Genomic DNA, 18008 nt, shown 5'->3' on the forward strand with positions numbered 1-18008 from the left:
AGCAGAGAGATCTGGGGGCCTACAGGGATCTCCTAGGGATCTGGGGATCTGGAGGTTTCCAAGGGACCTGGGGGATTTCCTTGAGATCTCAGAGGGATCTAGGGATCTCCAGATCCCAGCCCCCCCATGTGCACCCTCCCACACCCTTGCTCAGAGGCTCTCTCCCTCCATCTCTTCCCTCTGTACCATGCCCTATGCCAGGCACCCCCTTCCCTCAGGGCAAGGGCACAGGCATAGAGTGCCCCCCCCCCCCCAGGTATCCCCCCCCTGGAGCAGGGGGTTGAGGTGTACTGGGGAGGGGGCTGCTGGCTGAGGAGGAGGGCTGGCTGTTGTAGTGTTGTAGCCAGGCAGGATTTGGCTGGGAGACGATCCCCAAGGTGGGGGCTGTTGCCGCAGTTGTGGGGAGTAGTCCAGGATGGATCTGGGCTGAAGAGGTTCCCCAGCCCCCACTCCTGCCCTGAGCATGTGGTCTCCCACCAGGGCTAGCAACCCCTTCTTAGCCCCCAGTGCCCTGCCCCTGCATGAGTCAGATCCTGGCATCACCTGGGATTGCCAAGGATGCTTTCAACCAGCATCCCAATTCCCATGGGGTACCACCTCTGCCTGGAGCCGTGTGCAGGTCCTAGCCCTGCACCTAGCTCCTACTCTTGCCAGTGCTCACCAAGCCTGTAGTGGCAAGTCACAGCTGTGTAAGTGGGGGACAGCCAAGTTGGTTTTCCGCCTTAAGATGTGATTGCTCCACTAAGCTGATTAACATTTGTGCAGCTTAGAATAGAAGGTGTAACAAGGCCCTAGAGGAAGCCTGGTATAAACTTAGGGGCTTGTTACATGGTAAGTTTGAGTGGTTCCTGGAGCTCTTAATCCCTGGACTGTCTGCACATTAACACCTTAAAGTAGTTTTAAGCACTTGTTATGCAACACATAGTTAGGTCACTCTAGGGCAGGATAATCTGTGATTTGCACAGCCCAGCTCCTGTTCCATTAGCAGGCAGCCACCTCTCCACAGACGTGCCACGCAAGTTGAAGCCCTCCGGTATCCTAGGATGATGCCGTTGTCACTCCACCATTCTCCGTGGGCTCTCACACCTCCAGCTGCTTAGTGGAACTGCCCAGGGGCTGGAGCTGCAGCTTTTCTATTTCTCCCAGTCTCCACCCTCCAGTTCCAGGACTGGTATCCTGGGGCACCTTTCCCCACTAGCGCTGAGCCAGTCTGGGCAGGAAGCCACTGCTGGATCCTGTGTCCCCTTCACTCCCTCCCTGCCAGCCCCTGGGGACTGGATGAGAGCATGACCAGCCCTAGAAAGCCCCCAGACCCAGCCAGGCTCTGGCAAACCCCAGGCTCCGGTCCCACAGCTCCAGCAATGCTCTGCTCCATGACCTGATTCAGATGTAGCACAGTGAGAGCTACTAGTGCCTGCTGCAGGCTGGGGGACAGCTTGCTGCCAAGAAGCCTCTGCTCTGGGACAGGGTGCCTGCAGGTGTATCTGGGCTGCAGACACAGGACCCTGCTGCTGCCTGCGTGGACATGGAAGCGATACTGCTCCAAGCTACAGAGTGAAGGCAACTTGTGGGGGAGCTGGCACACCTTGGCCAGTCCTTCTGCCACTGCAATGCTCCCTCTTCCCTCCTTCCTTCTCTCCCTTCACACTGGAGTGGACACAGCTGCCTGCCAATGAACTACAGACCAGCTTCAGATCCAGATCACAGGGACAGCCATCTCGAAGGGGAGCTTGGAGCAGCTCAGCTGTCCTGGCTGGCCTGGGAGCACGAGGCCCCTAAGTGTAGACCATGCCAAGTCTTAGCCCCATGGAAATGGTCCCAAGGGCCAGCTGCTAATTTGGTTTCATGGGAGTTGCTTTGGTTTTTACCTCCATCTGCTCCCACCCACCCTGTAGCAAGCACAGCCTCAGCCTCCCCTTGCTAGCCCAGGGGAACTAAGCACTTGCCCTCCCAGTCTCAGCGTTAGACGCCTACAGAATCATAGAGCGGTAGGGCTGGAAGGGACTTCTCTGCTCAGAAGGCCTCTAGTGGCCAGTCACAGCTGTGCAGGTGGGGGACAGTCAGAGAAGGTTTCTAGATTAAAGGTGTGACTGCTCCAAACGCCAAGCTAGCAGTAAATTGGTCAACATTTGTGTGGCTCACAGCATAACATGTAACAAGGCCCTTAGCCATTGGAGCTAAAGGAGGATATTTTACTCATCTTATTGGAGATTAAACTCTGACAGCTGCTGAGGGTTAGATTACTAGCACCACAGGAGTAGTTAGATACTGCTGTGATTATTGTTCTGTTCCCTATAGTGATGTCCGTAGAATTTGGGGTTGATACTTCAGTGCAGGATTGAATAGGGAAAAGGTTTTAGGGACAGGAGATCTCTCAAACTCCTTGTGGAAGTTTGTGATGGTCATCTATAATAAAAAATATCTATACTGCAGAGGGAAAGAAGCTCTAAGATCAGACCTATTTCTCTTCATGGGGAGGTTTTGTTCTAGAGTAGATAACAGTACTTCAGTCTAGTGTTATAGCTGAGCATGACGTTCTCCATTCACATTGTTTTCCTGTCCTGATGTGCCACCACAGATCTCTTCCTGCTGCTACCAATCAGCCTGCTTTACTAAAGCAGCTCTTGCAACCATTTCTCAGTATGCATTCCCTTCCCCCCCCTTAGTTCACCTGTCCTACCCCAACACAGATTTCCCTGTCATTGGGACTCTGCTTCTCACAGCCCACAAGCGTTTGCTGACCATGGATTAACATGAACCTCATAAAACACATGGTGCCACTTTCGTTTTTATAAGATTTCATAGATTTCATAGACATTAGGGCTGGAAGGGACCTCGGGAGATCATCGAGTCCAGCCCCCTGCCCAAAGGGCAGGAAGTCAGCTGGGGTCATAGGATCCCAGCAAGATAAGCATCCAATTTACTCTTGAAGGTGTTCAGTGTAGGTGCTTGAACCACCTCCGCTGGCAGACTGTTCCAGACCTTGGGGGCTCGGACAGTAAAGAAATTCTTCCTTATGTCCAGCCTGAAACGGTCTTGCAGGAGTTTGTGACCGTTCGACCTCGTCATCCCTTGGGGCGCTCTGGTGAACAGACGTTCCCCCAGATCCTGGTGGTCACCCCTGATAAACTTATAGGTGGCCATCAGATCACCCCTGAGCCTGCGCTTTTCCAGGCTAAAGAGTCCCATGGCTCTCAGCCTGTCATCGTAAGATCTGTTTTCCTGACCTCAGATCATGCGCGTGGCTCTCCTCTGGACTCTCTCAAGCTTCTCCACATCCTTTTTGAATTGTGGAGCCCAAAACTGGACGGAGTTAAAGCAGTTGTCAACAGATTAAATTCTGGAGACATTGCTATGAACCAATCAATCGTTAACTCAGCGCTGACTTCACACTGAGTTCCCCAGAGACATCAAAACCGTTACCTGGAAGGGGAGTAAGGGGCTTCTGGGGCATGGGAAGTAGTGCCTACTTCCCATTTTGCAGGCAGTAGGCAAATTTGTCCACAAGCCTGTAGTAGAAATGGTATTTGTTCTCTGACGGCAGCCTTGCAGTCTGTATCTTCTCCTGCTTTGTGAAAGGCATGTCCCACTGAACCCATCACACATGGTTTAAAGTGCAGGATAGACAGCTGTTGTATTTAATGTACTTCTTATGAATCCACAAGCTAAAGTTCTCCTTTGAAAGCAGGTAGGTATTGGTAACTCCTGCCATCTCAATGCGTATGTTCCTTCATTACTTCATACATTGCAGTACATCCAGTTCAAGCATATCATGGAGCCAACTCCCCTTTTTGCCCCCTCCCGTTTCTCCCGTCATCCTGTGGTGGGTAATACTTGAATGTTGCTGTGATCAGGTGCCATTGATCTGTCCTGGGAGTCCTTGATCTAGACAGTCCATCTGTTTTCTTGCCAGTGACAAATCGTTTGCAAAGACCTGAGCAATGCCAGCAACTAACCAAACCCAACCCTCTGAGGACCCGTAGCTACCAGAAATGTTCTTGCTTCTCAGCTTGTTTCCCTCCAATATTATTCGTAAATTCAGAATCATGTACAGCAAGCTGAAAATTATGCTGCAAGAAAGCATGAAAAGGAGACAAAGCTTGGCCTCACATTTGTCTATCCATCTATTTATAGAATACCAATCCCCATAATAACTAGATGCCTTTCCCAAGATACTCTGAAAGAGATAGCTAGTTTACTAACTTACTTCCACAAAACCAACGGAATTTAAGTTTGCAGAAAGGTCGTCTGACCATTGCTGTGGTTATTGTCAAACCACAGGGCCTGGGCCCTGGCTGGCACTTTACCCAAAATAGGAGCTATTTAAGGGTCAAGAAATAGAACCTCCCAGGGAACCCACTCATCACAAAGACAACATGTGAATTTTAACTCTTGCAGGGATGTGTGCTGAAGTTTTTCTGTTAGGTGACAATTCCATTAAATACAGCTCTGGGCCAGTGTATTCAGAGTCACTAGCTAGAGTCTGTCAGTCCCCCCAGGGTGTTTTATAAAGCAGAATGAAGCCCATTCCATCTTGAAGGATCATGAAGCTGTTGTAGCACCAATGGCCCAACGCACATTTTCACACTGGCACTGAGGACACTACATTGCTATCATTTTCTTTTTATGTGGAGGTGGTGGATTTTATTTCAGCATAAAGATGTCTTCAGGTGGCAAAATCTTAGTGCCTGATGTGGCAGAAAGCCACCTTGGTTTCTCCCCAAAATCTCTGCCCTGTGACAATGTGATTAAATCTCTGCACTGTGACCATTTGATTAGGATGAGCCCAGCAGAGGAGACACACCCTTACCCCGTCTCTTTAGGTAACCTGAGCTGGCTACATTCCTGAGGGAGGAGGGAAACCTGCTCCCTCTGCCTACGTGATTGGTATCACCTACCTGGGTGAGGGGCATCTACCTGGTGGGCTGGAGTCTGCCCGGCAACTAGTGATGTATTTCAAATTGGTTGGCCAACAGCCAACCACAGCTGGCCTCCACTGGACCAGGTGAATGAGGCCACAGGGGCTATATAAGTTAAGACTGCCCAGGAGGCGGGAGCAGCAGCCATGCAAGGGACTCAGAAGAGCTTTACTATCTGAAATGGCTCTCTCTCTCAAAACTCACGAGCTAGAAACGGCCTGCCTCCAAAGGGAAATTTCACCTGCCTTTGGAAGATGCTTGTCCGTAAGCTACTCGAGATCTGATTAGAGAGCTAGGTGGCAGTAACTCAGATGCATGATCAAAAGGCTACCTCAGCCAGACTGTTTGCTCTTTAGGATTTCTAGGATATTGCTCAATCTTGTACCCTATTTTCACCCTACCCCTGTAACCAATAAAGTTCTCCTTTGTGACCGGTGCGGGAGACTTATTGAGGAGTGGGTCTGAATTATGCCTAAGAGACCCCTTAGGTCTGCAGACTAAGGGAGACTTTACTTTTTGTCCCCTGACTTGGGGAAGTGCTCCAAGTGCCTGTACTGGGTCGAGTACCCATAGGACTTTAGGCCTGTGTTTCCCTGAGGACACAGGGCCGAGAGTGAGTCCCTTCTCGGGGTGGTGGCAGCTACGTTACCCCCAGGCTAGTGAGTGTGCTTCAGGAAAGGGGTTGGCCGGACGTGAGGCACCCCTAGGGAGGCATTTGGAGCCTGGAAGGTGGGCGGGCACAGGGAGGTGGGCGGCTCAAACCAGGAGCACCCCCTACTGGCCCGCCACACATGAAATATCTTGCCCTGTAGATCACTGCTTTCTGTCTTCAAAGTGCTGCACACACTTTAGTGAATTAAGGTTTGAAATGATCCTGAAAGTAGGTGAGTACATGATCTACCCAGTGTCAAACACAGAGTAAGCCTCTTAACTGGGATTAATGGTTCCTGGCTACTTGACTCACGCTGAATGCATTTTGCTTCTCTGCCAGTGCTCCCTCCGTGTTCTAGGGCCAGATTGGATCCCAATTACACGACTACCTGCACTAACTTCAGCAGATTTACACCAGGGTAAGAGGATTCAGAATCCATCTTCCTGTACACACACACGACTCAATTACCCAGGGATTTCCCATTATCTCGGTCATAGGAGACCAGCATCCAGGTAGATAAATAGTGGAGGATTGGTGGAAGAGAGCATTTCAATAACCCCACATGGATGATTTTCCCTGGAGAATTGTTTTAAGAAATCTTATGATGTTTGTTCATGTGGTTTAAAGTGTAACACAGGCCTATTCGTTCTAATGAAGGAAGTACATTGTTCTCCCTTGTACCAAGAGGTGGTCTATCAGCAGAGGAAGCACAATGGTGTTTTATCCCTTTGGTGCCAGTGCAGGTCACGTTGCCTAAGGGGATGGTTTTCGCTCTTTTAAATGTGACCATGCTTTCAACTTTTGTCATATTCTTGAAAAGCAGCCTTTCTATCATGCAGTTTCATTCTTTATTTGGCAGGGGTGTTGCTGTAAATTTTTTTGGGGGGTGGGGGGGAGAAGGAAGGAGGCAGAGAGAGGCAAAGGGAAGAGTGGGGAGAATGCCTAGAGAAAAAAAACCTAATCAGGGATTTACCAGCAACAGTCACTGGGGAAAAGTGTCAGCCAGCAGAAGTCTGCTCTAGTGTCAGGTTGCGGGAGGCCTCCTTTAGTTTAACTCACTTAAAATAATTGATTAGCTGATGGCATCTTAAAATCTCTCCCTGCTGTTATATTACCTGTAAGCTAGTCTTATTCAGATCAAAGCTATGTAGCGAAAGGGGATAGTTGCTATCGAAATTTGGGTTGCACAACACACCAGAAAGCTCAAATATTATTTAAAATGTTTCTATTATAGTAAATGAGAACTAATGAATCATATTAGTGGGGCACAGCTTTTGAAAACTTGTAAATCAGAAATCCTATTTATGCTACAGATAAGTATACGCTGCAAGGGCTCAATTCAAACAATCAAGGGAATGCTTTCATTAATTATTTCATTCAGTCATTCATTCCTGCATTCACACAGGGTTAATAGTAAAGCATTGTGAGCCTCACAGCCTGTGAGCGGTTCTAAAGCCATTCAAGGCTGTAAGCTGACAGGGGTATTTTGCTTGCGAAAAGGGACATACTAAGCAGACGAGAAGGCTATGTTTGTCTAAGCTTTTCGTCTCATTTAAAAAAAATAGCATTAAAAAAAAAAAAAACCTGCTAAAAATCTGTCTTTCACCCATGGGTCACCTGGGAGAATGGTCAGCAGAGAAAGCTAGAGTGTGTTTCTGTTAGGAGGCTTTTTCTCTAACCATTAAATCATTTCTCCCTTCCAATTTGGGAATGAACACTTGGACACCTGCTAAACCCAGTAAAGGAAAGGACCTACCTAAATTCAGTAGAGTATAGGGGTAGGAATCCATTAGCTTTCAGAATGGAGTCCTTCTTCAGCTGTTGATATTGGCAGCACTGCTGCATGCTGGAATGTATTTAGGTGTCTGGGGTTTATTGCATTATGCAAGCAATCTGGGTAATTTTAGAATTGCAAAAAATATCCAGTTCCCATTTCTTTACATTGAGGAAGACTATTTGTGCTTGTATGAAGGGGACTGTCCAGAAGGGAAAGAACGTGCAAAGGTGCCCTCACCCCGCTTTTCTTTATTACAGTAATAGCAAACAGCTACAGGTCTTTTTGCCCAAGGTTAAAGCATTCTGCATCACAGCTAAAGAGGCCCAGTGCTCAAAAGTGCTAAGTAGATTCCAAGATAGTTATCCATACAAAAAGCTAGGAAGTTAAGCCCCGTCTTTTGTCTTCGGGGAGTATATAGGTGCATAAATGGGGGGAAAAAATGGAGAGATGGAAGAAGGATGCAGAAGGTGATTAATATCTGCCTTAAGGAGAAATCAAGGATCATAGCTCCACCCCAGATCCTGAATTTCCTATCACATAGATTCTCTTGCTGGCAGGGCAGTAAATCAGAAGAGTCTTGCCATGTGTAATCAGAGATTTTATCAGAAGTGGGCAAAATGCGGCCCATGGGGCCCCTATAAAATTTAGAAAATTAATATTAAACTGCCCCTGGCTGCCCGTCATCCGGCCCTTGATGGCTTGCCAAAACTCAGTAAGCGGCCCTCTGCCTGAAATAATTGCCTGCCCCTGGATTATATTCATTCCCGTGTGAGGAAGAGATCAGGAGAGATGTTCCGTGGGCTCTTCCCATTCCAGACAAGCACTTCCAAGTGCAACAAGCTTACATGAGGAAGAGCCCCCTGAACTTTCTTGAAAGTGGGTGCCAGGAGGGCACTAGTTCCTAAAATGACCTGGATTATTTTATTTTTCAATGTAAGATGTATTTTACCTGATGGTTTTATTTAGGCTTATGTGGCAAGAGAAGGGAACTTTTTCCCATTACTATAAAAGGAAGATCTGAGCATGATCCTTTACTCATTTACCTTCATTTTACCTGGAATTCAATTGAGTAACACTAGCATAAGACTGGCATAAGAGGGTGCTGCATGTGCTATTTGCACAGAGCAGTAGATCCAGTGCATATTGAAGTTTATTGTTCCTGGGTGCTGCGTTTGAATGTGCACCTAGAACTGCAGCACACTGAGCTGGGTTGGAGCATCCCCAGGTGGCAAGGGACCCTGGGGATCAGCCTGCCAGCCCAGGGCTGCTCTGACCCAACCCGGTGTGCTGTGGAGCACCTGGCTGGGGCACAAGGGTGCTCCAGTGCGAGGCTAGCCAGCAAGCAGCCCCCACACTGAAGTACCCTCATGCCCCAACCAACCCCATCGGTGCCTGTATGTGCATTGCTGCAAACTAAGTAACTTAGCTGTATGATAGTACTTGTATTACAAGTTCTAACCTGTGGTGAAGTTAATTAGTTCCCTGCGACCTAATGGGGCCACACATGTAAATGTTAAAACTTTACTGCAGAGTTAATTAGGCAGCTCTGCAGTAAATGTCTTGTGTAGATGTGTCCACAGAGTGCAGAGCCAAGCTCATATTTCTGTGAAATCCGCTGATTGGTGTCACTAATCAGAAACATTTTCATGAATATCCCTCCTCCTGTTCCCATTTCCTTTTTCATCTGCTTTTTCTCATCTCCTCCTCTTTCTCCTTTGCTCTTTCTCCATCTCACTTAATTCAGGGCCTTGGCACCTGTTCAGTTGGTGCCATTCTACATTTGTACCTTCGGGAGGTAACAGGAGCAGGCACATGTTCATATTTTTGAGCCTGCACTGCTCGTACTACACCACTGGAGGGATACTGAGCAGATGTTTTAGCACACCTCTCTGGGTTGATTTCTGAGCATAGTGTGGAGGAAAGTGTTAATTGCCTGCCTGGCTGACACCGCCCACACCCCTGGCTCCTGGGGGAAACTGAGGCATAGTGGGCTGGCAGGTTTACCAGGGATGCAGGCATGGTGGGGATGGAGCACTCAGGGAGAAATTGAGTCTCAGGGGGGCTGGAGGGCTCAGAGGGGCTAACTTGAGACTTGAGGAGCCAGATTGGTGGTGGCAGGGCCCCACCTTGCTCTTTCCCTGGATAGAATCCAAGTCCTTTTGATCAACATGGGCCAGTTCATGGCTTGTTGGGTCTTTTAAGTGTTAATTTTTGCCCCTATGCAGTGAATGCAGTTGAGGAATGGTACCTTCTGAGATGCTGGAGGGTAGCGTTATCTCTGTGGAGCGCACACATGTTCTATGTTACTGTAAAAGGTATCACCCTCTTGAGATAAACCTCAGCTAAAAGGGAAACATGTTCTGACTTTTTGCTCACAATTGCAACATCGCAAATGGTTTGAACATGCGTCTGCCTGCACTTTGGAATACTGCAAATGAATTTGGAATGGCACAAATTGAACTTGTGCCAAGGCCCTCAGTGAATCAGATTTCTGTTATGAAAAGCCGTGGCCCTTGGCTGAGCTTTAAGCTTTTTTCTACACAGTAGGAACATGTCAGCAGGACACAGTAAAATACATGCGGGGCTGTCCCAGGTCCCACTTGTTGAAATGTTCCCTGTGTAGCAAATCCAAACTACTTCCCATGTGGGAATGGATTAGAGTTACTCCAGCTTTGAAATGCTGACCTTGCTGTTGTTTCTGTCTGTGCCTATCTATTGTGCTTTCAGGACCAAGAAACTAAATGGCATAGAGTGAAGATTCACAACCATTGGAAGCTAATGAGCAGAGACACATCTTGGCTATCATCATTTTTCTGTTTTAAGCTTTGCCCCATAACAAAGCTTCCCGCAGATGAAGTGATTAACTTGCTGATCTGGTTGCAGAATGGATTTCTTTTCAGTGCAGGAAGTTCATGTGGTTCTTACTAGAACTGGTTGAACTATTCATTTATAATACTACCTTTTATGAACGCCTTCGGGAGTTTGCACATAATTCCCCCATTGATTCCTAACACAACTGGTACTCCTAAGGATTAACTCTGTAATAGTCATCCTGTTGGTTACAAGCTGTTCATTTAAACTAGTCAGTGCATATCTTGTGTGACTAGTCATGTAAGTCAAATGATCATCGTTAAGCTTTCTGGTTAGACAGCTGAAACTTTTTGAACAAGGATTTGGGTTCATTAGGGAGATACCTTTTATTAGGCCAACTGCATAATTGTGATAGTCAGACAAGCTTTCTCATGCCAAGACATTCTTCATCAGGTCCAAGCAGTAAAAGTCATAGACTATGCTGTGCTAGCTTTTATTTCTCAGGCCTGATGAAGAATGTTGACCATACAGTAGGTCCAATAAAAGATATCACCCTAAGAAATCCTTGCCTTTTGCCAGGACCAGATTACTGACCAGGTAGCACAGGTAGGGAGGAAAATTGAAGGGGAGGCAAAAACAGTGCACAGGCACCACACACATGCTCACTGGGAGCTGCCTTAGGAACCTGGGTATGTGCAGAAGCAAACAGGGCAGCTACAGCACGGATAAGCTGCCACTATGGGGCTGTCTCCTGTGCTCACTTTTGCCAGGTCCCAGGTACATCACAAGAGAGGGTGACAACATTTCGTTTGCCTGGGGTGGCAAAAATCCTTGCACCACTCCTGCCTCTCTCATAATTCATGTACCATTATGGCTACAGCATCACTCTAATACTACCATACTTTTTAAAGAATGCACTTCTCAGTATGATTTTTTTGCGATATTATCATATTTACTAAAATACACACCACTGTACCCCAGTGTTTGACACCCACTGAATATTTGTGAGCAAATAGTAAGACTCCCTGACTCAGAATCAACTGAATTAGGTTATTTTTCTCCATGGAGCAGGGAGGCTTCTTGCTGTGTGGCCACATCCAGCTCTGACAAAACACCCCGTCTCCTGCAGGCAGGAACGATCCAGCCTTACATTTAGCTCTGTTTTGTTTTCCTGTTGCTCTGATGTGTTGATGGGTGGCAGCATTAAATGAAAAGCTATATTCAGTGAATGTGGTGTTCATCAGGTGAGAAACAGGGTGTCCTAATCTGACCTAGTGGAAAAGCAGGCCAGGAATGCTGAACTGAGTCACTGCACTTCATGCAGGTGTCTGAAATCACTAGGCAGTGACTATGGAGAAGGAACTCACCTACCAAAGTTGTTTAGCAAATATGTGAGCAACAGCATGCTAATTTTCTTCATGCAGCCTGCCAGAGAGGCTGAGGAACCAGTAATGCTGATATTCAAATAGCCCCCTTCAAGAGCATGAACTTTTAATGACTAAGCCACTGCTGGCTTAGGTGCATTCGTGTTGAGCTTTAGTGACACCCAGTGGCTGTTCCCTCCAGGCATCACCGAATACAGCTTACACTTTCTGCAAGCATGTTGTACTCCCATCATGTAGGGAGGGGTGAGGAAATGCTTAGCCTAGAATGCAGCAGCGATTTACTGGACATAGTGCAAAACCTGGGTACACAGCAACAAGCTGGCAGATTTTAGTTAAAGCAGAAGATAAAGATTAGGTGTTTTCAACCTGTAGACTGTTTTTTAAATAATCCTCTACCAGTAATGATTACTGCACTAATTGTGCTAGGCCTTCTGCAGATATACAGGAAAAGCCCCTACACCCAAAAATCTCAACCACAAAAAAGTGTTGGTAGTGGTATGGAGGGGGAGATGGTGAGAGATTGCGTGGGAATACACAGGCCTTTTTTGAGAATTTCTGCTTTCTTATTGGGAAATCTGAAATTCTATCAAAATTTGGAAGAGAAATGTCAGCCACCTCTAGATATGACAAACCCAACATGTGAAACAAATGGCAGTGAGGAGAAGGGTGATAGTAGGCTAAATAAAGGAGGTAGCTTATCTTCTGCTTATCAGTTGTCAGCTGCTCATGCCAGAGAACATGTTTGGCAAAAATATTAGGGCATGGAGGTAAAATGGGGCTTCTTCATAACTATCTTAAAGATAAAGAGAAGAAATGTGGATCTGAAGCAGTGGAGATGGGGAACCACCATAGGGATCTGAAAAGATGGGGTTGTGAGCATAGGTGGATCTAGGATTTTGAAAGGAGGGGGTATATAGGTGTGAATGGTACCACAGAGGTAACTGTAAACTGTCTAGCTTTCAGCGCCCCCCACCAGCAATCTTGATCCATGCCATGGCTGCCTCCATCTCGAGCTGTTCCACCAGGGATGGCCTGGTACTCTGGCTGGAGTTGGAAGTCCCTGTGTCTCCCACTGTCCCAGACCCTCCACACAGGTGCCCAAAGCCTGCACCCTCCATAGCCCAGCACCTCTCCCTCCCTCTTTCCTCCTGCCAGATCATCTGGTGCCTTGGCCACAGAGCCACTCTCCAAACTGGCCATTGTTCCAGGAGGGCTCAGCCAAAGGCACGGACTATAAAATATAAAGTATGAGCTACTACTCTCACTATTCTGCAACACCCAGACCCCAGGCCAAGGAAATTTGGACTGCACAGCCTGAGTACATCCATGTGTACCTACCCTCCAGGCATGGGCAGGAGTGGTGGGGCAGAGTACAGGGGTGCTGCAGGATGGTTTTGTCTTGGTCAAAAGCAGGGGATGTCACTCCACTATCTACTCCCCACAGTCCCCTGCTGGAGGAGAGCATGAGTGGTCCTGGGGCTCTCCACATCCCCACTTGGGGCTGTCCCCACCCACAGGACAGTTTGCAAGTCCTCCCTTCCTGCACTTGCTTCCTTCTTCCTAGGTGTCTGCCACCAGCTAAGGGGCTCCAGCTGTGCCTCGCCTACATGCCTCCCACGGTCTAAGCTCAATTCCCACGCAGCTTCTGCAGGGGACCCAGGGATCCACTGCTGCAGGGAGATGAAGCCACCAGTATGGACCATGTCACGCATTACGCTTAATGTGTGTATCTACACGTGCCCCCCCATGGCACAATTGTTACTGCATCATCATTTAGTACTTGCTTTTGGAAGTACTAAATGACGGCGCAGTAACAGTCACTACTGCACCGTCCTGGTGGCACAGTTATTTTTAGATGCTATGTTACCATAGCAATGCAGTATAATGAGGTAGCTCATCACTATGGTGACGTAGCAGCGGTATCACAGTTTGTGCCTGCTGACGCTACATTGCTGTAGCCATGAGCTATGCAGCATCACATTTAGGCGTGCCCAGTACATGTTAAATGCACTTAAAACACAATTGACCTCATGTTGAAGCAGTAAAGCATGTGCTAGCACGCTTGTATCCTAGCAGAGCTACCATCTGTTGTACAAGGAGTATCTCCAAATCATATTTAGTAACATGTGTTTGATTATTGCCAGACTATTCCATGGATATAATGTAAGCAATGATGACATCAGTCAGGGACCCTTCTACTGTATCAAGCCTCCAATGGGATGAGGAAAGCCACACATTAGGAGGAAGGATCCTGGATCCTTGAGGATAAGAACAGGGTGAAGAGAAATACAAGAAAATACCTTTAATGCATAAAAGTTCACAGAGAAGTACCCAGCCAGGAAACAATAAAAAGTACATATGCTTTTATATTAATGCTAGAAGTCTAAGATCAAAGGTGGGGAAACCGGGATGCTTAGCAGTAAATAATGGTATTGATGTAATAGGTATCTCTGAAACTTGGTAGAATGAAGAAAGTGGATTATGGATGCTATAATACCAGGATACAAATTATACAGGAGTATTATTATAGGAAAAGTATACAGTAGCATTCTACATCAAAGTCTGGATTGAATCAAATAGGGTTGATTTTTCAACTGATAGGAGAGGTACCATGGAATCTTTATGGGTAGAAATCCCAGGTGTCAATTAAAAAAATAAGTATGTTTGCGGGTATACTATCAGCCCTGAGACTGGGACAGCAGAAGTGAGCTAGAAATGCTAACGAGGTTGAGAGAGGCCGTGACAGCAGAAAACATAGTAATAATGGGGGCTTCAGCTGTCCACAGATAGACTGGGTGAATCTAGCATCAAGTTGGGATGCAGAGACCAAACTTCTTGAGCAGTTAGTTCTGGAATCTACAAGAGGAAAAGTCATTCCTGACCTAGTCCTAAATAGCGCACAGGATTTGGCACAAAGTGTAAGTGTTACTGAGACGCAGAGTTGAAGAGGCAGTAAGCAGAAAAAAGGTATCTTTCAAAAGGTGTAAGTCAGATCCTAAAGAGGAAAATAAAGAAGAGCCTAAACACTGGCAAATCAAATGTAAAACTGCAATAAGACATGGTAAGAGAGAATTTGAGGAGAAACTTGCTAGAGACACAAAAGTAACAGTAGAAATGTCTTTAAGTATACTAGAAACCGTGGACCTGCCAGGGAATCAGTTGGGCCTTTGGAGTATCAGGGTGTTAAAGGGGGGCTAAAGGATGATGGTGATATTGCCATTTTTTGCATGTTTTCACTGTGGAAGATATTTGGGAGATTCCCCCAACAGATCCCTCCTCTCTAGGGACAAGTCAGTGGAGCTGACCCAAATTGGGGTCTCTGTAGATGAGGTTGTAGAGGCAATCAATAACCTAAACAGTAGCAAATCACCAGGACCTGATGACATTCACCCTAGGGTCCTGAAGGAGCTCAGATCAGAAACCGCTGAACTTCTAATCGTAGTATACAACCCATCACTAAAAACAGCCTCAGTACCAAAGGACTGGAGGGTTGCCAATCTCACGCCCATATTTTAAAAAGACTCTAGAGAGGATGTAGGGGAAACAATATTAAAAAAAAAGAATTGTTCTGCACATGGATGAACATTGTGGGGAGGAATCAACACAGTTTTGTCAATGGGAAATCATGCCTCACCAAGCTACTAGAGTACTCTGAGGGTGTCAGTAAGCAGTTGGCTCAGTGTGATCCAGTTGGCATAGTATATATGGACTTCTTAAAAGCCTTTGACAGGATCCCCCATCAGAGGGTCTTAACAAAGTTAGGTAGTCACACAATTACAGGGAACATCCACTCATGGATTAGAAATTGTCTCAAAGATAGAAAGCAAAGAGTTAATATAAATGGTAAGTTTTCAGGATGGAAAGAAGTAAATAGTGGGGTCCCCCGTGGATCTGTGTTGGGACCACTGCTGTTTAACATATTCATAAATGGCCTGGAAAGGGTGGTGAGTAGGAGGGTGGCCAAATTTGCAGATGACACTGCACCAGGACCACACCCCAGTGGTGGCCATACCACCCCTGGTGGCCACGTGGCTCCTGCCTTCCCATTCCATCTCCTTGGGGTGCCCTCCCTTTTCCTTGTCTGTCACACCTTGCTGGATGTATTGTGCTGTTAAGGGACGCTGCCCCAGGGTCCCCAAGTGAGCTCTTGTTCACCTTGCCTGGCTGGTACCCCTTGGGCATTATGTTATAGCCTTCTGTCCCTATCAGTGCCTCAAAGCACCAGTTGCCTTGTGCCTGTATTTGTGGTCTCCTTCTTTCCCTGGAGCCATGCCATGCCTTGCAAATGTTATTCCATGTTTGCTGGAGGGGGTGCCCTGGCCCCAACACAGCTCTCAGACTTCAAGCCTTGAACTTCTGTCTGGGCCTCAGCCTTCCCAGCCTTGGCTGTTTTATTCTGGCTGTCCCCCTCAGCCCAGGTCCATTGCCCTGGACCTTGGCTCCTAGGCCCCAGCTTTGTCTTGCCCTTGCATGATCTGGGCCCCTGGCCCCTGCCCCTGTGCACTCTGGGCCCCTGGCCTCTTTCTCCTGCACTCTGGGCCAGCCTTCAGCCTTCAGAGTCCCCGACCCCAGGGTAAACTGACTTCACTGTCTGCCCTTTGTAGTGTCTACCCTCCCCCTGCATGACTCCTCTCCCTGCAGGAAGCAGGGACAGACTGCTTGCTCAGCCTCAGGCCTGGGGCGTGTGTACCCCAAAGCCTCACCCCTTCCTTTCCTGTGGTTTCCATGCAGGGATTTCCACTTGGGCCTGATGGCCAGCCTGCCCTCCTTTGTTGCAGTAGCTGCCTCTGCTTTGTGCAGCAGCCAGCTGCTCTCCCCAGGGGCCTTGGCCCTTCTTGCAGGTACAAAATTATTCAAGGTAGTAAAGACCAAGGCAGACTATGAGGAGCTACAGAAGGATCTGGCACAATTGAGTGAGTGGGCAATTAAATGGCAGGTGAATTTCAGTGTAGCTAAGTATAAAGTGATGCACATGGGCAAAAATAACCCAAACAATACCTACACTATGATGGGCTCTACATTAGCTGTTACCACACAGGAAAGAGATCTGGGTGTCATTTTGGGCAATTTGCTAAAAACATCAGCTTAGTGCTCAGCAGCCATCAAAAAGGCAGACAAAATGTTAGGGATTTGTAAACAAAATGGAAAGTATCATTATGCCCTTTGATAAATCCATGGTGCATCCACACCTTGATTACTGTACCCAGCTCTGATCCCCACGCCACAAAAAGGATCTAGGAGACCTAGAAAAGCTCCAGAGAAGGGCAACCTGGATGGTTAGCAGTATGGAGGGGCTTCCATGTGAGCAGCGGCGGAAGAGGCTAGGCCTATTCAGTTTAGAAAAGAGATGGTTGGGGCAGCAGGGGGGAGGGGAAGGAGCATGATAAGGGTTTGCAAAATACTAAATGACAAAAAGAAAGTAAATTGGGGTGTATTATTTACTCTCTCACACAATACAATAACCAAGAATTACAAAATGAAACTAGTAGGTAGCAAATTTAAAACTAACAAAAGGAAATTCTTTTTCACACCGCACGTAATTAAAGTGTGGAACTCACTGCCACCAGATTTTGTGAAAGCTGACAGATTAGCCAGATTCAAAAATGGACTGAAAAAATTTGTGGAGGAAAGGAGCATCAGTAGCTATTGAGTTTGGGGTACAGCTTCTGAATCAGAATTTCCCAGCCCTTAAATGCTGGAGGCTGCAAGTAAGAAAGGCAAGTGGAAAATACCCTGATCATAGCCAGTTCACTCTCCCTTTCAGGATCTACTCTGCCAGTGTGTGACACAGGCTACTGGGCAAGCTGGACCTATGGTTTGACCCACTAAATGGTAGTTCTTATGCTTTTATGTTCTTCTAATCTTTCGATTGTCAGATTGCTCCAGGATCAAGTTGAAAACTGGGTATCTGAAAACCCCAGAGGGTTTTAAGGATTGGACCAAAAATCAGCTGATTGTAGGTCCCACCCTGGCACCGCACCAGAGCCAGTTCAGGACTCTGGCATGTGGCCAAGGCCGGGTCCAACAATCATCGAGCTTTGCATATTAGAGATTGTTACCGTGCAACTGCTCAGAACATATTTTAACTTTAATACCACACAGATTTAACATGTACTAAGTGTCCCATGTGACAAGACCCTATGCATCCCAACGTACTACACAGTGGAAAAGGGGTGCAACTGCACCTCACATCCCCTCTGGATCTTCCCTGTATGTGAGGTTAATGAGCTGGAAAGACGATCTTAGCAGTAATGTTTTGAAGGGACAAATGGGGAGGGTGTCAAGTTGCAGGCGTCAAGACACAAAGATTATAGCCTGGACAGTAGTTGTGCCCTTTTTTTGTCTAGTCCACTCAGAGCTCCTTTAAGCCCTTAAATTTAAATTGACTTATATTCTGTCTGTCTGTGTGTGTGTGTGTGTGTGTGTGTGTGTGTGTGTGTGTGTGTGTGTGTGTGTGTGTGTGT

General features: G+C 47.1%; 1 protein-coding gene across 1 annotated transcript in view; it reads left to right on the forward strand.

The window, feature by feature from the left end:
- HIVEP3 (human immunodeficiency virus type I enhancer binding protein 3) overlaps positions 1-18008 on the forward strand; it is a 192899-nt gene that overhangs the window by 165382 nt on the left and 9509 nt on the right. The gene's annotated exons all lie outside the window — the stretch shown is intronic.

The sequence above is a fragment of the Crocodylus porosus genome, unplaced genomic scaffold, assembly GCF_001723895.1.
Source record: "Crocodylus porosus isolate Cpor-Errol unplaced genomic scaffold, CroPor_comp1, whole genome shotgun sequence".
Classification (NCBI taxonomy): domain Eukaryota; kingdom Metazoa; phylum Chordata; order Crocodylia; family Crocodylidae; genus Crocodylus; species Crocodylus porosus.